At 30.0% G+C, this 23,142-nt stretch overlaps 1 protein-coding gene across 2 annotated transcripts in view; it reads left to right on the top strand.

The window, feature by feature from the left end:
- The first annotated feature begins 5,524 nt into the window (after window positions 1–5,524).
- The window catches only part of LOC106790326 (peroxidasin), a 214,106-nt gene continuing 196,488 nt past the window's right edge, over window positions 5,525–23,142 (top strand). The window contains exon 1 of one of the 2 annotated variants that reach the window (XM_014755144.1): window positions 5,525–5,626. The gene's annotated coding sequence lies outside the window, so the exon portion shown is untranslated. Of the gene's footprint in view, window positions 5,627–22,490; window positions 22,755–23,142 lie in introns of those variants that run through there. The other variant, XM_014755135.1, reaches the window with a different exon arrangement.

Genomic DNA, 23,142 nt, shown 5'->3' on the forward strand with positions numbered 1-23,142 from the left:
AAATAATAATAATAAAATAATAATAATAATAATATTAATAATAATAATAATAATCTAATATTAACAATAATAATATAATAATATAATAATATAATAATCTAATAGTACTAATATTACTATCCCTCTTGCTCCTTTATTTCAGATAAAAATTGCCAAAGTTTACGTTTAGATCATTTTTAATCGCCTAAACATTTTCCGTACATGGGTTTTCTTCCTTTTCCGTTTAATTTATTTATTAATATTATTATTTTCTTATTTTTCTTAAATAATTTATTTCTTTTCAATCGCTTTACGTACTAATTCGAAATGAGTATGTAACAAGTTTTTATATCTTGTATATGTATATATAATATATAAATATTCGGTTGTGCAAAAAAATGTTTGTGTTACTTTCCCTATAAAGGGGTGGTTCATTCTTCGCTTAAATCTTTAATTTTTTTTTGGTTTTTCTTAGTTTTATTTTATTTATTTCGGACGAGTACAGTATAAAATTAAACAAAAAAAAAAGATATATATATATAAAATAACAAATACAAGAAAGAAGAAATTTGGTTGTGTGTAAAACGTATGATATTGTCCGAACCGTTTTTTGCGTTAATCTTTTTGTAAGTTTCAAGAAAGAAGAAGAAATTAATGATTGATTCTGTACCATAATAATGCATCACTTGTTATTGTTCGTCGTCTTATAAAATAACGCCCGTGGCTCTAATGCCAATCTCAAGTGTTTAGCAATATTTTTTATGTTAAAATATATATATATGTATATGTACATATATATTGGTATATATATATATCGTAATTTTTGGATAAGTGGCAAATTTCAAAGTATAAATGACACGTCGAATGATAGAAAGAAAGACATTTTTATTAATTAAACGTTTAAATATTATCCTTATTTAAAATAATCTCATTTGATGAAGAAGTAGGTGGAGACAAAAATTAGGCAAAAGGATAAACGGAAAGAAAGAAAGATAAAAAGAGAAAAGGAAAAGAAGGAAGAAAGATAGGAAGGATAGAAAGATAGAAAGAAAGAAAGAAAGGAAGGAAGGAAGGAAGGAAGGAAGGAAGGAAATTAACAAAAATTATAGAAAAGAAGATAAAAGAAAAAAATATAAAAAAACAATCAAATAAAAGAAAACAAAACAAATGTTCATTATAAATCATTACGTGTAAAGTTCATTATTATTGTTAACTCATCAATCTACGTTCATTTCATTCATTTCATTCGTTTTTAATTAAGTACTGACTGACGTTAATAGAATAATTCTCGATGCACTTTCTAAACTTAGCGCGATAGAATTTATAGTAGTAAATAACAATAATAAACAACAACAACAACAATAACATAATAATAACACAACAATAGTAACGACAACGTCATCATATCCTTTTTTTTTCGTGATGAAAAAAAATGTTTTTCATACATACTACGTATACTTTAAAAACGAAGAATAACATGATACCCGATTTACATATATACATATATATGTATCTATACACACAGGGACACACGCATACATACAGAGCGTCGCATCATTTAAAAAAGATAAACAATAAAAATATGTTTCTTTTTCTGTCACCGTTTATAGTCGCATCGCTGCAAGTTTAAGAAGAAAAAAAAAATGCGAATATTGCTTGCAAGTTCTTTCGTACATACGCATTACGCATATACAAACCACATACATACACATATACATGCAGGAATAATAATTGTGTTAAAGAAAAAAACAAAAAGAAAAAAAATAATAAAAGATGGAAGAAAATTTAATGACAAAAAAAGAAAAATTATATTTCAAACCGTGTATATACACAGAAGATACCGTCAAATTAAGATTAATTTAAAAAATACAAAAATAAAAAATGGAATAATGAAATAAAATAAAATAAAATAAAATATAATAAAGTAAAATACACAGACACACTATAAGGAACAAAAAATATACGTAATAAATAAAACATAACGAGGGGACACGATGATTCTCTTTCGTACGTACATACATAAAAAATACATTAAAAATACATAAAGAGTACATACATAATTACATGCATATGATTCATCTCTCCGTATGCTGCTGTTATTGCAGTTAAAATTGCTTCGTTTCACACATTTTTTACGCGCCAAAGCGAAGTGTGCTTTTTGTGAAAAAAGAATGATAGGAAGAGTGAAAGAATTTGATGAATGACGGTGTTGTTAGAGGGTTAAGAAAGTTACGAGAAGTAGGAAGGAAGAAGAGGAGGAAAAGAAAAAGGGACAACAAGAGAGGAAGAGGAGAAGAGAAGAATAAATCAATTAATTAATTGATTAATCAATTAATTAATTAATTAAAAATAGGTAATCATATAATGACGGATTTATAAGAATTGTTATAATTAACAGTGCGCCGAAGGCTTACGAATGTGTGAGAGAGAGTGACAGAGAGAGAGAGAGAGAAAGAGAGAAAAAAAAAGTAAGTACACTTGTAATCGTCCCTTATGATCTATCGTCTGTGTATGTATTTACGAACTATCGAATCGAGAAAGACAGTAATTTTCTTTTTCTTTCATATGTTTTCGAATTTATTGCGACGATATTTTTTAACAGTTAGTTAGCTACATTTTTCGTTTCGACGTAATAATATATGTATTATATATACATACATATTACACATTCACATAAATACATTTATACATACACATATACACGCACACATACGACGACGCGACGACGACGACGATCTATTCGAGCGAAGTGTTTAAAGAAAAATGGGGGACTTGCGATTAAATTATATGCGCTTGTCAATTGTAATTGTATAAAACTGATAGAAAAAGAAAAAGAAAAGATAAAATAATCTTGATCGAGATGGAAGAGGTCACATTCAAAAGTCACCGGCGTAAAATGTGAAAAAGATTTGAGGGAAAGAAGAAATAATAATTGAAAAAAGAAAAGGGAAGAAAGTAAACAAGAAAAAATATAAAGACCCCAGAAAAAGGAACAGGTTGGGTGGTGTACGCGCGCTTAGGGTTGAAATGGTTCGGTGTGGATTTTCGCGGGTGCGAGAGAGAGAGAGAGAGAGAGAGAGAGGGGGAACCAAGTTGCGTTAAGATATAAGGATAAAAATGTTTTCTAGCTTTTTAAGTGTAGTTCTAATATAGAATTCGCGATTCTCGGACTCACATTGTTATCGTCTCTCGAACGTGGGGCCCTTCCCACCCCCCAAACGATAATGATTTGTACAGCTACGGGCCCCCGAGAGAGATTTCAAACAGATTTGAGTTTAAATCATATCGATTGTTCGACGTCGTTTTTAAGGAAATATCGTGTTATGTTTCGTATTTTTCTCGAAAGCTTCTCTTTCTTCTTCTTCTTCTTCTTCCTCTTCTTCATCTTCTTCTACTATTTTATGACTTTAATTTTGTTACTACATATAATAATTCTATTTTTATTATTATTTCGCCGTTGTTACATTTTTCTTTTTCTTTGAAACATTTTTCTATTATTATTTGTTTGCAATTGCACAACATATATATATATATATATATATATATATATATTTTTCTTTTTANTTTTCTATTTTCCCTTATTCTTTTTCTTTTTTTTTTTTTCTCCTTTCTTTCTTATCTTTCCACGTATTTTTCATTTTTGTATTAAAATCTTTTCTATATTATTATTATTATTATTATTATTATTATTATATATTTGCTATAAGAAGATGATAGGAGAGTATCACGACGGAAAAGAAAAGAAAAACAAAGTGAAGTGTGTAACGCATACTTTCTATATTTTTGCTACTAATATCTAGGGCATTATATTTTTTATTCAAAGTAAATCGGAGATATAATGTCGTGATCTTTGCGTTGTCCGATGAAAAAAATAACGGAAGGTAAAATAACCCCGACTGGATAGGGGATGGTGTAGGAAATGAGATATAAGAGGATTGGTTTAGGAGGTCTCGAAAAAAGGGTTAAATACGATTTATTATTGAAAGAGAATAGAGAGAGAGGGAAAGAGAGAGAGAGAAAGAGAGAGAAAGAGCAAGAGACAACGATAATTAAAAAAAAAAAGATGCTGCTTGTGTTTTTGTGAAGAATATTACGAGAGTGTGTGAGATTGAGAGAATGTGGAAGTATCATTAGCGTGTGTGTGTGTGAGTAAAAGAAAGAGAGGGAGAGAAAGAAAGAGAGAGAGAGAGAGAGCGAGAGAAAGATAACGCAGAGTGAAACGAATCGTTCTTCGATATTCGTGTTCGGTTTAATATTTATGGTACAAAATATCGAACGTCGTAATGATCTTATATTAAAAAAAAAAAAAAAAAAACGTAATGAAGCGAGGATTATCATTAGTGGAAGACGCGATCGAAAAACAAAAACAAAAAAAAAAAAGAATAAAAAACAACAAATATGTTAGGCTACTATACGTCTTATTTCCAATGTGTCTAAGATAATTGTATACGCACTTTGTGTACAGACTGTATAAAGTGATTTTTCAAGTAAAGGTCCATAAAAACGTTCATTGTCAACGATTTTAATCATGCCATTGATCCCACCGATGCGTTGCTTGTATGTGTCCACGTGCGCTTTAAATTAATTCAGAAAAATTTAATTGACGTTATATAGGGAATAATTATACGTTTTTATTTTTATTAAATTACAAAAAAAGAAATGAAAAAAAAGAATATAATAAGACGATAGCACAATTTTCGAGAAGCACGTATATTTGAAGTAAATATGAATATTAAAAAGTGTATTAATGTAATATATATATATATATGAAATCTTTTTAAAAAAAAAAAAAAAAAGAAAAATTTATACACACATTTAATATATAGAAAGATATTAAATAAATAGAGTGAAACACAAAATTGATAATTAATTAATTGCTATTGCTTGCTTTTTAACAAATCGAAGGTTAATCAAGTCTCATAGATTTTGAACCCCGGAATAATATGAATTATTTGAAATATTATTACAGGATGTGTGTCATAATTTAATTCATTAAACTATTCGGAATATAATATCAAGATATTTATAATTACAAAAAATATTAAAAAAAAAAAAAACACAAATGTATAAAAATAAATACACAAAGTGATAATGGTTTTTTTTTACACAATTGCATAATAGAAAGAATTATTATATACTCACGTGGAAGCAATTGTGGGATGAGGATTAATATTAAAGATGAAGCGTAAACGAGTTAGCTAAGCGATTACGTTTACATCTTGTTTCAACGTTGTTTCAAATCAAAATGAGATAAAGTATCGTATGTATAAGTCACCTCTCCCCTCTCGCTCATTTTAATACGTTATGTTTCGTGTTCGAGTATGTTTTTCTATGTTTACTTGATAATAGATTCATTTCTTGGAATTCGTCAAATGATCTAAATATAATCGATGTTTATCTCGTTTGATTTTGACCTAAACTTTCCCATATCTCTCTGTTTGCTTTTATATACATTAAAATACGCACGGATTATTATTTACATGTAAAATTAAACAGTAAATACGTATGCGTATTTCAATTGATCTTCATAGAGGACAATGGAGCCAGTCTTACCGTGGATTTCAAAGAGAACGGATGCGTTCAACTTATTCTTCGTTCATCTAGACTGCAATATACATTTTCTTCGATTAATTAACAATCAATTAAGGTATGTTTAATAATCTAATTTATTATGTGAATATATTAAGAATTGTTTAATCTAAAATACATATTTATTTTAACGTTATATTGAACTTTGAGTTGATAATTTTCAACTAATTAAAATATCAAATCGAAATTGTTTATTCGAAGTAATATATATAATGTAATTTTGAGAAATAAATCTAATTGATATTATTTTTATTTGAATGGGTATTAAACTGATTCTGTTTCTACAAAAAAGAAAAAACATTTAATTAATAACAATAAGAGAGTAATGGATGATAGATCGTTAGAAGATATATGACATCAAATTCAGACATTTATATATATTATAATATTATACATCAAATATATATATATATAAATATAATTAAAAAGTCAGTTTTAATTATATCTATTCGTCGAATATAATTCAATGCAAGTGCAGGGACTGAGAGGAGGAGGAGGAGGAGGAGGTGGAATATACATATTTTTCATAAATGAATAATAAAACAAAAAAAGGTATTAAAACAAACTTCAAACATTTTTCTATATTCAGATATATGTAAGTATAGTTTGGTAATAAATTTAGAAGTAATGTAAGGGTTATCATTGTCATCGAGTAATTCAATGCAAGTAGATGGACACAGGGAGGTGTGGGTGGGGAATATATCGAACACAATTTCACATAGTACGCAGAAGGTTAATGGGTTGTCCGTATTGCCATGCTATCAGTTTGTATTTCCCATGGGATGAGGAGGAGGAGGAGGTTGAGGAGGTAGAGTAAGAGGGGGTGGTTGAAAAGGAGGATGGGCAGGTGGAGAAGGTGCAAGAGGAGAAGGAAGAGGAAGAGGAAAGCGTATTCTCGCTCTCACACTAGAAGATAACGCGCTTGGCAATTTGCATAACGCATGTGTGTACCTCGAATATGCATGTATATAGATGCATATGTTATAACGCATAACCGTCAGACCGTACATATTATGTATTTCTTTTCATCGAAAAAGGGTAAGGTCCTTCTCTTTTTTTTTTTTGATTTTTGAATCATCCTATTCCGTAATATTTCTTTTGATGATACAACATTCGTTCGTCCGTTCGCCTTTAGGTATCATGTCCGAATATGATTTTTTCATCCGCGATTATTACAAAATTTCCCTATAGGCTATTTTGGACTATTTTATGCATGTATGATATGTTAGATTCATATTTTTATAAGATACTGTAGAATAATTCATGAATTCATTTTATATATATTTTTATTTGTATTTTCCAATTTTTTGGTTTTTTAATCATTTCGCGATTGTTCATTGCGAAAGTGGTGTAAGTTAATTCTTTTTTTAATATATTCTCTTCATTTTTGAATATATTCTTAATATTACAGTTTTGATATTACATTTATTTTTATTTTCTTCTGTTATTATTATTATTATATATATATATTACATACCTAAAATTTATTTTATTCAAAATAGTAATTCATGTACAAAGTAGAATAATTGTGATAACGAATAATCGTGAATAATAATTGATCGTGTATAATTGAATTATTGTGTGATTAATTAACGTGATATTAATTTCTAGTGATTAGTTAATTTTCTATTTATTATATATCATTTTATATTTGCGCACTCACACGTATTGTACATACATACACACCTATATCCATCGTATATCGAGTAAAAAGTTTTTCCCTATGTTTTTTTTTGTTTTTTTTTTTTCATTCAACACGATTTCTATAAAAAAGTTCAATCCGAAAATTTCCAAACTTATTATACTTTTAAAAGACGTCATTTCCAATGAGAAAATCTATGTATTATTATATTAAAAGTTTGTTTTCTAAAAGTTTCTGGACAGAAACACATATTCTAGGGTGATACGATATCAAGAACTCTTCCAATATTCTTTCTTTTATCTTTTATGGCTAACCTTTCTTTGATTTTTATACCTATGTATTACCGTTTCCGGTCAAACGATACAATTTCGATAGGATAAGGTACTTTTCGATAAATCAATTTACGACACGCGGTGACCACGTCTGCTGCTGTATACTCATTTCCTTCCACTCCTCCCTCCCTCTTTTCCCCTCTCCACCTTTCCCCTCTCAACAATTCCACAATCTTCTTTTTCCGTTCTCCTTTCAACCGAAACCAACCAGCAAAGAATTCGACTCCGGTACGAAAATCCAATCGAATCACATCTGCCCTTTTTCCGGTTTATCGCGACCCCTTATTCACAGATTTTCATTCAAATTGGATGTAACGTTTCGTTTCTTATTCCTTTTGCATCATTCATTTTGTATTCTTTTCTTACTAGACTTATTTGTTCATATCTACACATTGTTTTCTTAAATTTGATCGTCTATCTATGTGATTTTTTAATCTTTTTTTATTTGCCATTTTTTTTTTTGGTAAATTTTAGTTTGTTAATTCATGTTTGTTTTACTTTTTCATTTTACACACATAGAGTTTATTAATATAACTTTTGATTGATTAGTTTGCATGTAGATGTATATATATGTATAGAAAATATTATCGATTATATTAGATTTAACTTTTTCTAATTTATTTTAGTTTAATCTTTGTAAAATTGTTGTACGTTTATAAGAACAATCATCTTTATTTTTAACAATAGTCTGACAAATCATGCGTCATCCTGGCGCAATTAGTTTTTCGAGTTTTTCTAATTTAACAATTTCTCGACCAACGTTATATATATATATATAACACACACATACACACACGATTATTTCAATTACTTTTTTTTGATATTTACTCGTTTTATCGTTTTAAAAAATTGACATGGACGAATGGTATGTTCGTATCAAATTCACTGATGAAATTAAACGCGCCGATACTATTGTACAAACGCAGTACGATTCGTTAGTTACGTATGTTATAAATACAATATACAATGCAAGTATATATGTGCAGTTTGTCAATCATTCTGATTTTACGAAAAATTTGTTAATCCTAACTATATTCTATTGTTAAATCGTATAGTATATACCAACGAAATCAAAGTTTCGGTATCGTTAAGCTAAACTTTCTAGAATCATACTTGTTTTAGACGTATTCTATTACATATACGTATTACTAATTACACTTTACAAAATCAAGAGAGAATATGTAAACGTTAATGATATGATATTTCTTACATCATTTTGTTCTTCTCATGAAAATAATGATTTTTTTTTTTTTTAATTAAATAAAATTATCTCTTTGTTCATTTATATACTTTAATGAAGTTGAAATTTTTACGTTTATTCGCAAGCGTGTAATTTGTCTAACGACTTAAATGGATTAATTAAAAAATTTATATAAAAAAAAAATGAAATTTAAAAATTCCACTAATAAAAACTTTACTTGCGACGCAAAGTGATAGTTATTTGAAAAATTTCAAAATTTGTTCTTCGTATTCCATTGATGTGGGTCAGGGGGGAGAGAGTATTAATTTGATTAATGAAAGATGATTCTACAGAATCGTGGTTTTCATTTTATGCTTTGATCGAATGTTTAATAACGCGGTCGATCGTACACGAGCTCTCTTTTTCCTTTTTTTTTCTCTTTTTTTTTTATTTGTAATTCTAACAAATATCGGATGGAATTCTCGCGTGATTTTAATCTTTCCACTTCCTTTTATTTTCTCTGTTTGAATTTGAACAAATATTATTTGGTCGACAGTCCTCAGCAAAAAAAAAAAAATTGATTGATTCATCATATATATATATTTCTTATTTAAAATAGTTAGTCAACACAAGATATTTCATACACTTTTATAATACACATTTATACTTATTGTATATATCATGAAATTATTATTACTATTATATATTACTCCTATTATTATTATTATTATTATTTATTTATTTGTTATTATTGTTATTTAGAAATACGGTCAGGCATGCTCTGTTTGCGAATCGATACACGAAATAAATTCACCGATAAGTCCGCTGAGAAACAACTCGTTCGGAATACCAATAGGTTTTGTGTGAGGGAGGGAAAAAAAATTGCGTAGGTGGTGAAGTCGTGGATGAACCGGACGAGTGTATATTGCTCGTAAACAATTTGTAGCGCGTTTTCGAAGGATCCCCACGAACGACAATATAATGGAAGGTGCTGCACGTTCGGTCACGAACCAAGGATAATAACGCGCGTACGTCGAATATTAATGGACGGACTCGTGCGGTTGAATTTATCAGGCTACAGAAAGTCTCTACCTTTACGAAGGAGAATGAGTGAGAATCAGAGCGAGAGAGAGAGGGAGAGAGAGAGAGATATAGAAAACTTTTCGTTCCTTTTTTTCTTCTTTATTGCCCCCCCCCCACCCCCCTCCCCCCAAAAGAAGAATCAAGAACAAAATTTCAACTCGTTTGATTAACACAGATTTTTTAAAAATTGTTTTCGACATATTTCGACTGATGATTAATTCGTTTGTATTTCATTTATGTTCATTTTCGTTCATTTTTTTCTATCAATAATTAATCTAAATTGTTCATGGAAGAAATTGATAAGAAATATTAATTTTAGTAGTATTTGATTACGTGTGATAATATAAAGGTGTTTAGGAAGAAATTGTTTTTGTAAAATGTTAAGTATAGTTGAAATATATGACTCTGAAAAAAAGATAAAATGTATATTGACTCGTGAACTGTTACGATCGAGTTGCTGATGAAGTCCCAAGAAAGGGACGAAACGTACAACTGGTTCGAAATAAATCGTTCATAAAGATTTAATAACCGTCCAAAATTCCCTGTGAGACTGATGTGATTAATTTTTACATTTTCCCTAAGTGCAATCTCCTTCGAGATAAATTTTAAAACTGGAATCATCGTTCAAAAATCATTTTTATAATTTATACAATAATAATTTAAGAAATTATTATATAATAGGATATAACCCCTCCTGTAATTGTCGCAAATAGTCTCTCGTAATCGATATTTTACACTTAATCAAAATTAATAATAATAATCAAATTAATTTTTAAAATAGTGTTCGAGTATCTTAGAATTAGGTCATGGATTATTGGATTACGTGGAGGTATAAAAAAAAAGAAAAAAAAAAAAAAAGGAAAGGAAAAAGAATCATCGTAAAGGAATTTAAGTTCTTCCCTGAGATAAATGGTGTTTATAAGTAATATTATCAACAAAGTATGAGAAGTTGCTTAGTTTATGACGCTGCATGGATTATTCAGAAGAATAATTATTTACACGTATTTCATATTCATTGGATGTAATTTTGAATAAACTGAAATCACAAAATTTTCATATTAACGGCATGTATATAAGAACTAATTTTTGATTTCATTGATAATGGTGTGCTCTCTCTCTCTCTCTTTATATATATATATATATATATATATATATATTGTATGTATATATGTATTCTTTTATTACGTCCCAAAGGTTACGAGATTTCCATTTCCACTCCGCTTTACATAGTTTCTTACCTTATTTACACATTTCTTTAGTATATTTACATTGCTTATTACTTTCCCTCTACACTCCCTTTCTTCTTTTTTTCTATCCCTTCTTCCCACCCTCTCACAATCTCCCTTCTCTACTTTTTCATATTCTTCATCCACTGTTCTCCCCTTTCTCCTTCGTCTAGCAATTCTTTTACCCTGTCCCCTAACTCTCTTTTTCTCTTTTTCTTTCTCTTTCTATATATATAATTATTGTTATTATTATTTACGATTACACATATGCAGGTAGAAGAGATGAGTGGTGTACGCATGTGCAATCTGAAACGGTGTTTGGCCAAATATCAACAGGTGCAGTCAGTTGGTTGTTTCGCTTAATCGTTTTCTATTCTCCGTTAGAACACTTCTAACACATATATAAGTTAAAGATTATTATAATTTAAAAAGAGAGATATATATATAATACATTGCGAAGAACGATTAACAAATTATTTCAAAAAAAAAAAAAAAAAAAGAGAAAAAAAAACTCACACCAATTATATTATATTATTATCAAACCTAAAGTAAACTCACGTTATCCTGATAATCGTATTTTAAATGAAATTGAAACGATTAGAGATTATAATTAGCTTTAAAATAAAAAGAAAAAAAAGAAAAATTGGTATTTTCTATGTAGATACGTATTTAGCTTGACAGGTAGGTATATCAAGGTGGAGATTCATGGTGCTGTCCAGTGAAAGGGTCAACAATGGTAATGCGACTGTACAATGAGCGTTATCTCGTTCTCGACAATGACACGGTTAACAATGGGTCCGTTACGCGTCGTCGTTCTTGCCCATTCAGGAATGTCACTGGGTACTCATACAATATCTGTGTATGAGGTCACTACCTAACCAATGATAAGGTATTCTCCAAGAACATTGGAAATCGATTTCTTTTTATTTTTTGTGTTCTAAAGAAAGCAAAGAAGGAAGGAAGGAAGGAAGGAAGGAAGGAAAGAATCTCACAGAGAAAATTGGAAGAAAAAAATAATAAATGGGGAATGAGTTGAGTTAAGATTGAGTAAAAGGTTAAGGGTACCAAAGGATGTTGGATAGATAAGTTGTTTGGCATCCATTTGAGGTGAGGTGAGGTTAGGCGAGGTGAGGTGAGGTGAGGTGTACGAGGTAAGCCCATTCCGAGATTGAATCCCACAAAACTGGCTACGTCACATCGTTATAATTAATTTATAATACCTCTAATTGCGCGCAAGCTATGTCGGATGTGGCCGTCCCGACGTTTAATTTGTTCGCTAATTAAACTGGCTATGCGGCCTGGCATAATGCTCTTTCTCTTTGTTTTCCAACGTGTATGTGCTCGCGTGTGATGCACATACACACAAACACACACATACTTATACTTACTACTGCTGTAGTAGGGTTGGGCTCGAGTTGGTTCCAAGTGACTAAGGGGTGGCTCGAGTTATGCATTCAGGAGCGTCGAGAGTGGAACCGTTTCACGGTATCTCTTATTCCTCTCACTTTTGTGGTTACTGATTCACCCTTCTTCCTTCTTCCTTTTTCTTCTTACTTTTTTTTTTTTTATTATTCTTCTTCTTTTTCTTCTCTTCTCTTCTCTTCTGAATTTTTTCTCTCTCTCTCTGTTCATTTTAATGGGAAGGAAATCAGAGATCTTTTTTTCTTTTATTTTATTTTATTTTCTTTCTTTCTCTCTTTCTTTCTATGAATGTCGTAAATGGTGACGAATTAATCGCACGATTAACGTCGATTTAATTTTTCTTTCTTCTTTTTATTCTTGTTTTTCTTCTTTTTCTTTTTTTTTTTTTAATACCCTTTCCCCTATCTTTCCTTTTGTCAATTCGTTTAAAAATGATATTCAATTTTGGTTGGAATAATATTGGTCTCTTTTGTTTTTCGCTTATGCGATTATTATTATTATTATTATTATTATTATTATTATTATTATTATACGTCTTTTGTTTTTAAAGATATAATAGAATAAATTTTAATTAATTATCGTTAAATATTGTGCGTGCTTTAATAATCGATATATAATAATTATAATATATTGGCATCGATTTAATATACTCGCGATACATATAGAAAATGATCAAATATAATTTTCTTCTAGGAGTGGACAAAAAAAAAGGGGTATAATATTATAGGCGTGTTTAAACGTTAGAATCGAATCGAACATTGCTGGTCACGTAGGAGATTAACCGACGTGCTACTTTCCATAAAAAGTTCCGGATTATTCGGTACGGTCATAAAGACGACAAACGAATAGAATCACCGATGAATTTTCCCGCAAACGAGAGAGGGAGTAAAATAGAGAGAAAGAGTGAGTATGAACTTTGACCTTCTCCATGAACGAGTTTAATCTGTGACTCGCGAAAACTTTTATAATAAGAGGCTTGACAAGTCGGTAACGCGTTATAGCAGAAATCGACAGTTATTTCGACGTTAAAAGTTATGTTATTATGGCTTTTGGGCGGACCCTGGAGAATGGGGGGGGGTGGGAATGGGGAATGGGGAAGAGGGTGGAAGGGTGAAGTGGTGGTGGTGGTGGTGGTGGATGGCAGCTTCTTCTCGCGTATGGATGAACTCGCGTTAACGTAATGGGCAGACTCTGGATATAGCCAAGCGATATATTTGTAATCGTTTTACGTACACCATAGAGGATACGGTCAAAGTTCAACCTATAGTAGAGAGTAATGAGCTGTACGAGAGTATTAAGCGATATTTTTGATGTAAGCTATTTAAAACGGTTAATGAGTATTTGACTTTTTACCTTAACCATGTGTAACCATTTAGAAAATGATTTTTCTAGGTTAATGTTTTATCTTTTTAAATGTTTATCTCTTAAGATGACATACATCGTCTTTTTATATATATATATATATATATAAATACTCTTTTTTTTTTATTTATTTTTAAGGACAGTCTAATTTAATGCCTTATCGATCGGTAATCGGAATGAATTGGTTTTTCGGTTCTCAACACTTATCGGCTTCCCTTTTACTTTCCTTTTTCTTTTTTTTGGATAAAATTTAACGATAGAATGTACTTCCGATCTTCATAGTGTTACATATTTTTCGTTTCGTCAAAGATAGACAATAGTTTACAAGTATTTGGTGGAAAAATCTTCTTAAAGGTATTTGACACATGTGCTTTTGTGTGTGTGTGTGTGTTTTTAAGTTATTTATAATATCGAATATAAAATGAAATTATTTTTCATGAATTTTTTATTTAGATAATTTTATCGATAATCCTAATTTTTTGTTTGTTAGTAATTATATATTATTCTTTTTTTTTTTTCTCTCTCTTATGCAACAAGAAATCCTATTCTTAAACACAATGAATAGATTGGACGATTATTGTTATTATTTCGAGATTCGTTTCCAATAATTCTACCCGTTCTCGTATACACTTCATACGAACGGAGCAATTTGCAAGAAATTATTGTCTCCCCTATCTCTCCCTGGAAATCTCCATTTCCCGGACGCCTAATATGCTTATAACATCGAGTCGGGGTGAGGGTGGTGATGGCGGTGGTAGTGGTGGTGGCAATGTCGTTTGAAGGTGTGTATCTATTGCCGACTAATCAACGGTGTCTATTATAGCCGATCGTATCGTTATCTCATGCGGTCTTCGTATTATTAGAAGAGTACTTCAAATATAAGCCCTTGAGCGTTAAATCGATACCGAATCGATATCAAATCGATGATTTTACACTGAATTCCGATGATAAGATTAACGGCATCTGGAATCATTCGACATTTTAAGTACTTATTATTATAAAAATCGTCGTTTTTTTACATTTATTTTTATTTTTATTTTTTTTGTTTTTTTTTTCTTTTTTTTAGAAAGATTTACACGTATAAGAAAGGGTTGTTATAATTTATTTGCAAAGTTGATCATAATGAATAATTTTCCTTTTCGTTTTGTTTCTATTTTAAAATTCATATATGGAAGAATGTACTATGTATGAATTTTTTGTAACAGTAAGCCGTTTACTTTGTAAACAACTAATCGACGGTTTTATCAGTTTGCAAGAACGTTAAAAATACATTTATAAATTCTAACGATTTCTTTTTTTCTTTTTTACAATGTACTTATAAATACGCGTATGTAAAGAAGGATTGTAATTATTATAAACAACGGTATGAAAAGTTTGTTCAGTTCTTATTTTATTTTCATTATTCTTTAGTAATTTTTTTTGGGGCTTTATTCGAACGTCGAACGAAGGAGAATTTTCTCTTTTGCAGGAAAATTATTTAAACAATCCTGTTATATTTTTTTCCCCTTTTTTCTCTCCTAAAAAACGTTCAAATATAACTAATTGATATTTTTACGTTAACTCGCGAATAAAATAAATTTTCCTATTCGTATATATTTATTTTTTACGATATTTCGTTTTTTTCCTTTATGAAATGATAATTTGAAAAAAAAAGAATACTAATTTTTTGATAAAAAAAAAAAGAAAAGAATAATAATACAAAATATAAGGCACGTTCAATCGTAAATTAAATTAATTAAAATAACGACGAATTAATTTACTTCGATTGATTCAAAGGCGTTGAATTTTTGTTTTTTTGAATCAAAATCCTGATTCTCTGAATTTACATTAACAATTTCAAATTTTAGACCGATATTATATGTGTATATTGTAACCATTATATAAATTTACTTGTATACATGAGCGTATATTCGTGTTGAGACATATTTCCTTGATATGAAATTATTGTTATTATATCAAACAATTATTCTAACAACAATCGTTTAACATGCAACGTCGCATGACATTAACAATAATCTACGGTATTGTGACGTTAAACAGGTTGCACTCATGTGAATATGTTCCAACATAATTCTTTTCTTTTATGTTACTATTATTCTAATGATTAAAATCGTTGCTTCTATTTTACAGATTGTTTGTGGTATTAACTTATAAAAATATTTCGAATCGTATAATATACTCGCGTACGCGTTTCTTAAAATAATTTTTAATATTTTTTTCCAACAGTTATATATTGTAAGTACATATGTATATATAAAGTACATATGTGTATGTGAACAAATATTGGCGTAATTCGAATTGATTGAGGTATGAAAGGGGTTTGCTACGATTGAAAGTTGCCAGTATAAATATTTGAGTTAACACTTAACACACATTGCAGTTTAATTAATTACCCCAACCGACTTGACTAGAATCTTGAAAGTCAAGTTCGTAACATTCGTGTATATCTTTGTAACTGGTAGTAACTAGTAAGGTAAACACCAAAAATATTGTTCCGTACGATTTTCAAAATTCTATAAGTTAATATTGGTTTATAAATGTTGTATTCCAAAATACTATGGTTTTCTTATTTATGCAAAACGAAATAAAGAAAATAAGATTAAATAGAAAACAAGTGATTTTTACAAGAATAAAAAGAATAAAAAAATACACAAAAAGCAAAAACCAAAAAGTAAAAAATAAAAAATAAAAATACACAATCGGAGTGTGGACGTGGCAACGAAATCGGTCTTACCCGATATGTCTTAGAGAAAATGATGAAGTATTTAATATAAAGTTAATGTAGCTTACGACCGAGGGCTTGATCGATGTTATCCATCGATCAGCTTCACACTTTCGAGAAAAGAGATATAGTTGTCGTTTGCTAGGTTCTAGTTCGTCGCTCGTCGTATAGTCTACGCATGGCTTTAATGGAGACGTTTTTATTAAACTTTCCCCCCTACCTCAGTTATATTTCGATTTTCTTATTCAACCTAGATAAATCACGCTACTTGCTACAAGGAACGCAAATTTCATCGAATTTTCAAATTAATTCTTTTACACGCATATATACATATATAAGTACCAACATTAGAATATATTTTGTTATATACATTTTTTAATTATTATTATATTAACATCTTATACATATACGTATACACAAAATATAGAAGAAATGATTTATTTTATATAAATTCATATCTCATAATACCCATATAGATATTTATATGAATACACAATGTATCTATAAATATATACTACACGTTAATAAATTAGTTAAATAAATACATATATGTATACATATACTCGTACACGTATAGTTCTATTTCAATCAGAGAAATCATGAAAGTGCATTTAAAAATTCAACGTTCATATATTACACACAAATATACACGTATACGCGCTCTCGTGTATATCTTTAACAAGCTTGTAAACAAACAAGTGAAATTCGAGCGAAATTCATTGACGTAATTAAGAGTGAAATTATAACAGGTGCTTTGGGTAAATTATCAAATTTTAGAACCAGTTGTAAATGTTGTAGCCGAGCTGATCGGACTAACATATTTATATGCATGGATTCACGTTTCTATGTGTGTATATTTGATATATAAACGTATAAACACAATCTTTATTGTTTATAATTCGATCTATATACACATACTTACATTCTCGTTATACCGAGAATTGTTTTTTTCATTTCTATTCAATCGTTGGAGCACGGTTTTATTTTTGACTTTGCGTATACTTCTCGATGGAACTTAAATGAAAATTTATTATTCAATTTTCGAATTGTTCTCGTGCGAACAACTTTACTACGTAGTTGAAAAAATATCGTTTCAGTCTTTTCTTTTTTTTTTCTTTTTTAGTAAGTACTTATCGTTAATGTGTGAAGTTCATTTAAATGTACAATAATTATTTTCCATGTTTGTTTGAAGTTATACTTCTTTTGGCGCGTTTTGAAAAGTTAAGTTAAATGCGACCGAAAAATCAACACACCACGAAGTTGTCGATATTTACGATGCGCGGGCAAATTGAAGTTATTTTTCAGGTTATTCAGGTTATATTCGTTTTGGTACGCTAAAGAAGTATAACTTCTTACGTGCGTACATAAATACACACACCAGTTTGTTTGTATACGTTAGTCGTTCATGCTGTTTGATAATTTAATCAACATAAGAAACAATATAGAAAAACTACGAAATAGAGTTTGATCTTGTTGCGTGGAGTAATCCAAAAAAAAAGAAAAAAAAAAAGATTTAAATCATTAAACATATCGATTTTATAAATAAATAAAAGGGTTGATTTTTTTCGAGTTACTCGAAGACAGTCCTACTGCTCTACTTTTATCCTCTCTCTCTCTCTCTCTCTCGTACTGTAAAGCAACGAAAAAAAAAAGAGAGAAAGAGAGGACAGTATCGGTGCGACAAAGAGGGTGTGGGGTGGGGGTGGGGGTGGAGGTTGGGGTACCCGTTGGTGGTACCAGAAGGATGAGGAGGAGGAATAGGAAGGTGGTGGTAGGAGGTGGTGGTAGAGGTGTAGGAGGAGAAGGGGGATAGGAAAAAGGTAGTCTTAGGGGGTAGATGCGTCGGTGTGTTGCGCCGTGGATTTTGCCGCGGCACACGGCAGTCCATTGGCGAAGTTCTAACGAACAACCGCCGCCGGTTCACGACACCTAAAACCCTACGTAAGGTCCGCGGAAAAGTTCGCGAGACACCGCGTGCGTCTTCGTATTTTCGCACAATCGTTTTACTGAGATCAAAAAATATATATTTTATTTATTTATTTATTTATTGATTGATTTATTTATTAATATTATCGTTGTCATCATCATCGTCATCATCGTTGTTGTTGTTGTTGTTATCATTGTCGTGCATAAATATTTAATGAATTACGGATTTATTGTCCCATTTGTGTTTTTGTTTTTTTTTTTATTATTATAGCTAGGTGAAGAACGACATTATTTAACGCATTATTATTTTGTTTGAATTTCTTTTTTTCCTTTTTCTTCTTTTTCTCGTTCCTAGGAAAGTTTATTCTTTTTTTTTTTTGCCTCCCTTCCTTTTCTATATATATATATTTTTATCATTTGATACTTTGTTTTTGTTTGTTCTTTATTCGTTTGATTCTTTGTCATTTGAGATAAGATCGAGAGAGAGAGAGAGAGAGAGAGAGAGGAAAAGTAGTTTTTATTAAAAGTGATTTTTCTATAATCGATGTGTCTCTCGTGTTAACATTATTTTTGCGTTAGTACATTTTTTCTTTTGCAATGTAAATAAAGAAAGAAAGGAAGAAATTTGTTGTTCGTCGTCGTCATCGTCATAGTCATAGTCATAGTCATCATACGTGATCGTCGTGCAATTTTCAATTTGTATTTAAATTATTTATAAGAAACGGATAAAGAGATAGAAAATTTATATTCTACTTGTTCTATTAATTTTCAACTTTTAAAAAGTGATACGCTTTTCTTTGTATACTGACTTTATATTTACACATACATGTGCACACATTTTTATATACCTATTTTCTTTCTACACATATATATATATAGGTATATATGTACATTTGTGTGTGCGTGTACGTGCGTACTTATGTATGTATCTTATATTATACATATAAAAAAGGACTGATGAACAAAAACAAATAAAAAAAGAAAAAAAAAAAAAAAAAAAAAATAGAATAAAGGTTAAACTTTCAAAAGCGATAAAAGTTACTCCGGCAATTTTGTTCCCGTTAGATCGGCTTGAAAAAGTTCGTTCATTAGCTTCTATCCCCCTGAGACACGACGACAGTATATATTCGTCCAATTTTTCAGAAAAGAGGATTTTCGATTTCCTAAAGAGTGTTGCTCGTTGTCATTTGCAATCTTTTTCTAATATTCTCATCTAATAATCGTATTCTATATATATATATATTTTTTTTTTTTCTATCTCTCTTTCTTTCTCTTTCTTCATTTTACTTTTCGTCAATTCTACTCTCCATCCAAATTTAATTCAACCCTATAATATCTTTTCGATACTATATTTTCTTCTCTCCATTCAACATTTTTTTTTTCGCTTATTCTTCGTGAAAATTTTATTTGCGATTTCTTTCTAATATCTTTCTAATATCACATCTCTTCTCTTTCTCTCTCTCTCTCTCTCTCTTTCTTCCACTTTTCATCATTCTTTCCTCGCACAAAATTTAATTCTCTTTCTAATATATTTCTATATATATAATATCACATTCTCTCTCTCTCTCTCTCTATCTCTTTACTGGTTTTCATTATCTCTTTTCTACCCATCCCGTATTTTAATTCTTTTCCCTTTTCATTCTAATATCTTTCTAATATCACATATTTTCTCTCCCTTTATCTTCCCGATTCGTTTTCTACTTTTCATAATTTGATTTTTCAAATATAAGTAAATTTATTCGTATGGTTTATTATACAGTTACGAGTTTACTTTCTCTCTCTCTCTCTCTCTCTCTCTCTCTTTCTCTCTCTTTATCTATCTATCTATCTATCTATCTATCCATCTCTTTTGATCTCTTTCCCCTTTCGTGTATGTGTCATGACTACTTAGGATGGTTTACCGATGGCAAAGTTGTTAGCAACGGATTATAAAGTTAACCGCGGTCAGTGGAAAACTGGGGCACGCCCCAAAGCCACGCCGTCGCGATTTTGGCTACGCAACTACCCCCTTATCCCTCCCCCTCCCCACTCCCCACCACCTCTTCATCCGCCTCCCACCCTCACCGTCCTCCACCCCTTTTTCTTTTCTCTCGAGATATGAGAAATAGGAAGATGCAAAAAGTATCTCGAGAGTGACTGAGACCGAGAATAGAGATTGAGAGAGGATAATAGGAGGATGTCGCGACCCTTGTGATTTATAGACTGTGAGAGTAGGAAAGGGACACCAAGAGTGAAAGAGTGAAAGAGAGAGAGAGAGAGAGAGAGAGAGAACTATACTAAAACCAGACGATAACTTGAGTATTTTTTTTGTCGTTGATATTTGTATATGATTAAATCGTTGTTAAAAAATTGTCTCTTTTATATATATATATATATATATTACTTTTTAATTTTTTTTTCTCCTTCACATATCACAATATTTCTTTTCTTCTTCGTTCTTTTATTAAACGTCACAAGTATACGTCATTAATTATCGTTCCCCCTTTTTTAAAACATCCAAATTGAATGTTATATTAGACGCTATATTTTTAAATTTATCGTTGGTAATTGCGACACGTTTAGGAAAAAAAAGAGAAAAGAAAAAATGTGTATATATATATATATTATATAAACTTATTTCGTCCCCATAGTTATATAACGTGTGTATAACGCGTTTAGATTTTCTTGTTCATTTTTCTTTTATTTTTTTTTTTTCTATTATTTCCATCGGTAAATAACAAAAGTGTCGAGGCGTGCCACCCATTTGAAGGGTTGTTCTTTTGAAAGTTTTCCATTTAAAGTTAATTGCAGGTAGTATTTTGTGTTTTTTTTTTTTCAAGCAAATTACGTTGATTCTCTTTTCGGCGAGTTTTCATTTCGATTTCTTTTACCTTCTCTATGTTCCCATTTATTTCTCTCCCTTTCTCTCTCACACACACACACACATTCAATGTGTCCTATTTCTTCTTCTTCTCTTTTTTTTTTTTGTATTTTAGCAATTCCGTTTCTTTTATTTTTTTTTATTTCTTTTATCCCGTTTTTTCAAATTCGTTCATCCAAAGGCAGAGCTAGCCAACCCATCCCTTTGGAAGTGTTTATTTCAAACGTGGAACGAGGAGTGAATAGGGTATCGACAGCAGGTGCGAGTTTTCTCCTTCTATTCTACGATCATCTAGATGGAGGTTCCTTTATAGCGTAGACATCGGATATAAGAGGGACTTTGTTCGTGTTAGATCGTTGCAAGCCATGTCACGTACGTTTAGTTTCGAACATCTGTTTGTTCCAGTATCGTTATGACTTGTACGTTAACTGTCTCTTTCTTGCATATACAAAAAAGAAAAAGTGAGAGAGAGAGAGAGAGAGAGAGAGATAAATTGTTTAATATATCGATTGTTAGATTATATCATTTAAATAAAAAAAAAAAAAAACAGAGAGAGAGATAGACAAATTTTAAAAAAACAAGAAATATAATTAATTAAATATTATATTATTTAATTTTAGAACGAGATATATATATTGTTTAGATAAAAGATCATAGTATATATTTATTCATTTGATATTTTCTTTTGATAATATCGGTTGATACGTAATGATATTTTCATCGATTGTTCTTTTCCATGTGTGATAATTTATAACAATTAATTTGTATTTTTGTTTATATAAATATATACGAACGGATCAAATAATTATCGCGAGTATGATTGATTTTAGGTCTTCTCATTTCGGATTGTGATAGAAGACCTAGGTGTTATTTACGAATAAAAAAATAATTTGTCGTTTTTCGAGGGGGGGAAAAGAAAAAAAAAATATTGAAATAAAATATAATAATAAAACAAGTGGTGAACTTTAGAGTATCTAGTGATGAACGTAGAGAGAGAGAGAAAGAGAGAGACAGAGAGTGCCGGTTAAAATAACATCGACGTGTGAAAACTATTAAAAATATAGTGTTCGCGTGGTGTGATCTCCGATTAATAAGAGAAATAAGAAATAAAATCTTAAAAAGTAAAAGAAAAGAAATTGAGATATATAAACAATATATTAATAATATTATTATCATCATCGTCATCGTTCAACGTGAGAAGAAATAGAAGAAAGAAGAAAACGATTTCTATATATATGTTTTTGGAAGAAATTCGCGATCATTTGTGCACGAGGCAAGAATAAGGAAGATATAAGAGGACAGAAATATCGAGAAGTACGATTAAGTGTGTTGGAAAGAGACATAAACGAAAAGAGAGAGAAAGATATATATATATATATATATACACATATATATATATATATATATAGAAGAGGATCATAGAACGAACAGGTTAGTTCATAGACACGAAACTTTCGTCGATTCACACTGACACTCTAACACCGATAATTCTGATTTAGAAGCCTCCAGATAACGCTCAAACGTATTTCCATCCACGATATAGCTTTAGGATCTGTAATAACACGTGTAATTCACATACCGAATTCTCCATCAGTCAGCTTTTATATCGTTTCTTATCGTTAACATTTTCGATCGGCTTAATATATTATTTCTGTTTGTCTTTTTTCTTCTTTCTTCATCTTATTTTTTATTTCCCGTTTATGCGAAACTTTTTTCCCTGTTTTTTTTTTTTTTTTTTTTTTTCTTCTTATTAAATAATTGAAGAGTACGAATGTGTGAGAAAAGAAAGTTAAGGCTATTTATTCGTTAACGTAAAAAC

The sequence above is a fragment of the Polistes canadensis genome, unplaced genomic scaffold (assembly GCF_001313835.1).
Source record: "Polistes canadensis isolate GaletaPanama2010 unplaced genomic scaffold, ASM131383v1 scaffold_7, whole genome shotgun sequence".
NCBI classification, from domain to species: domain Eukaryota; kingdom Metazoa; phylum Arthropoda; class Insecta; order Hymenoptera; family Vespidae; genus Polistes; species Polistes canadensis.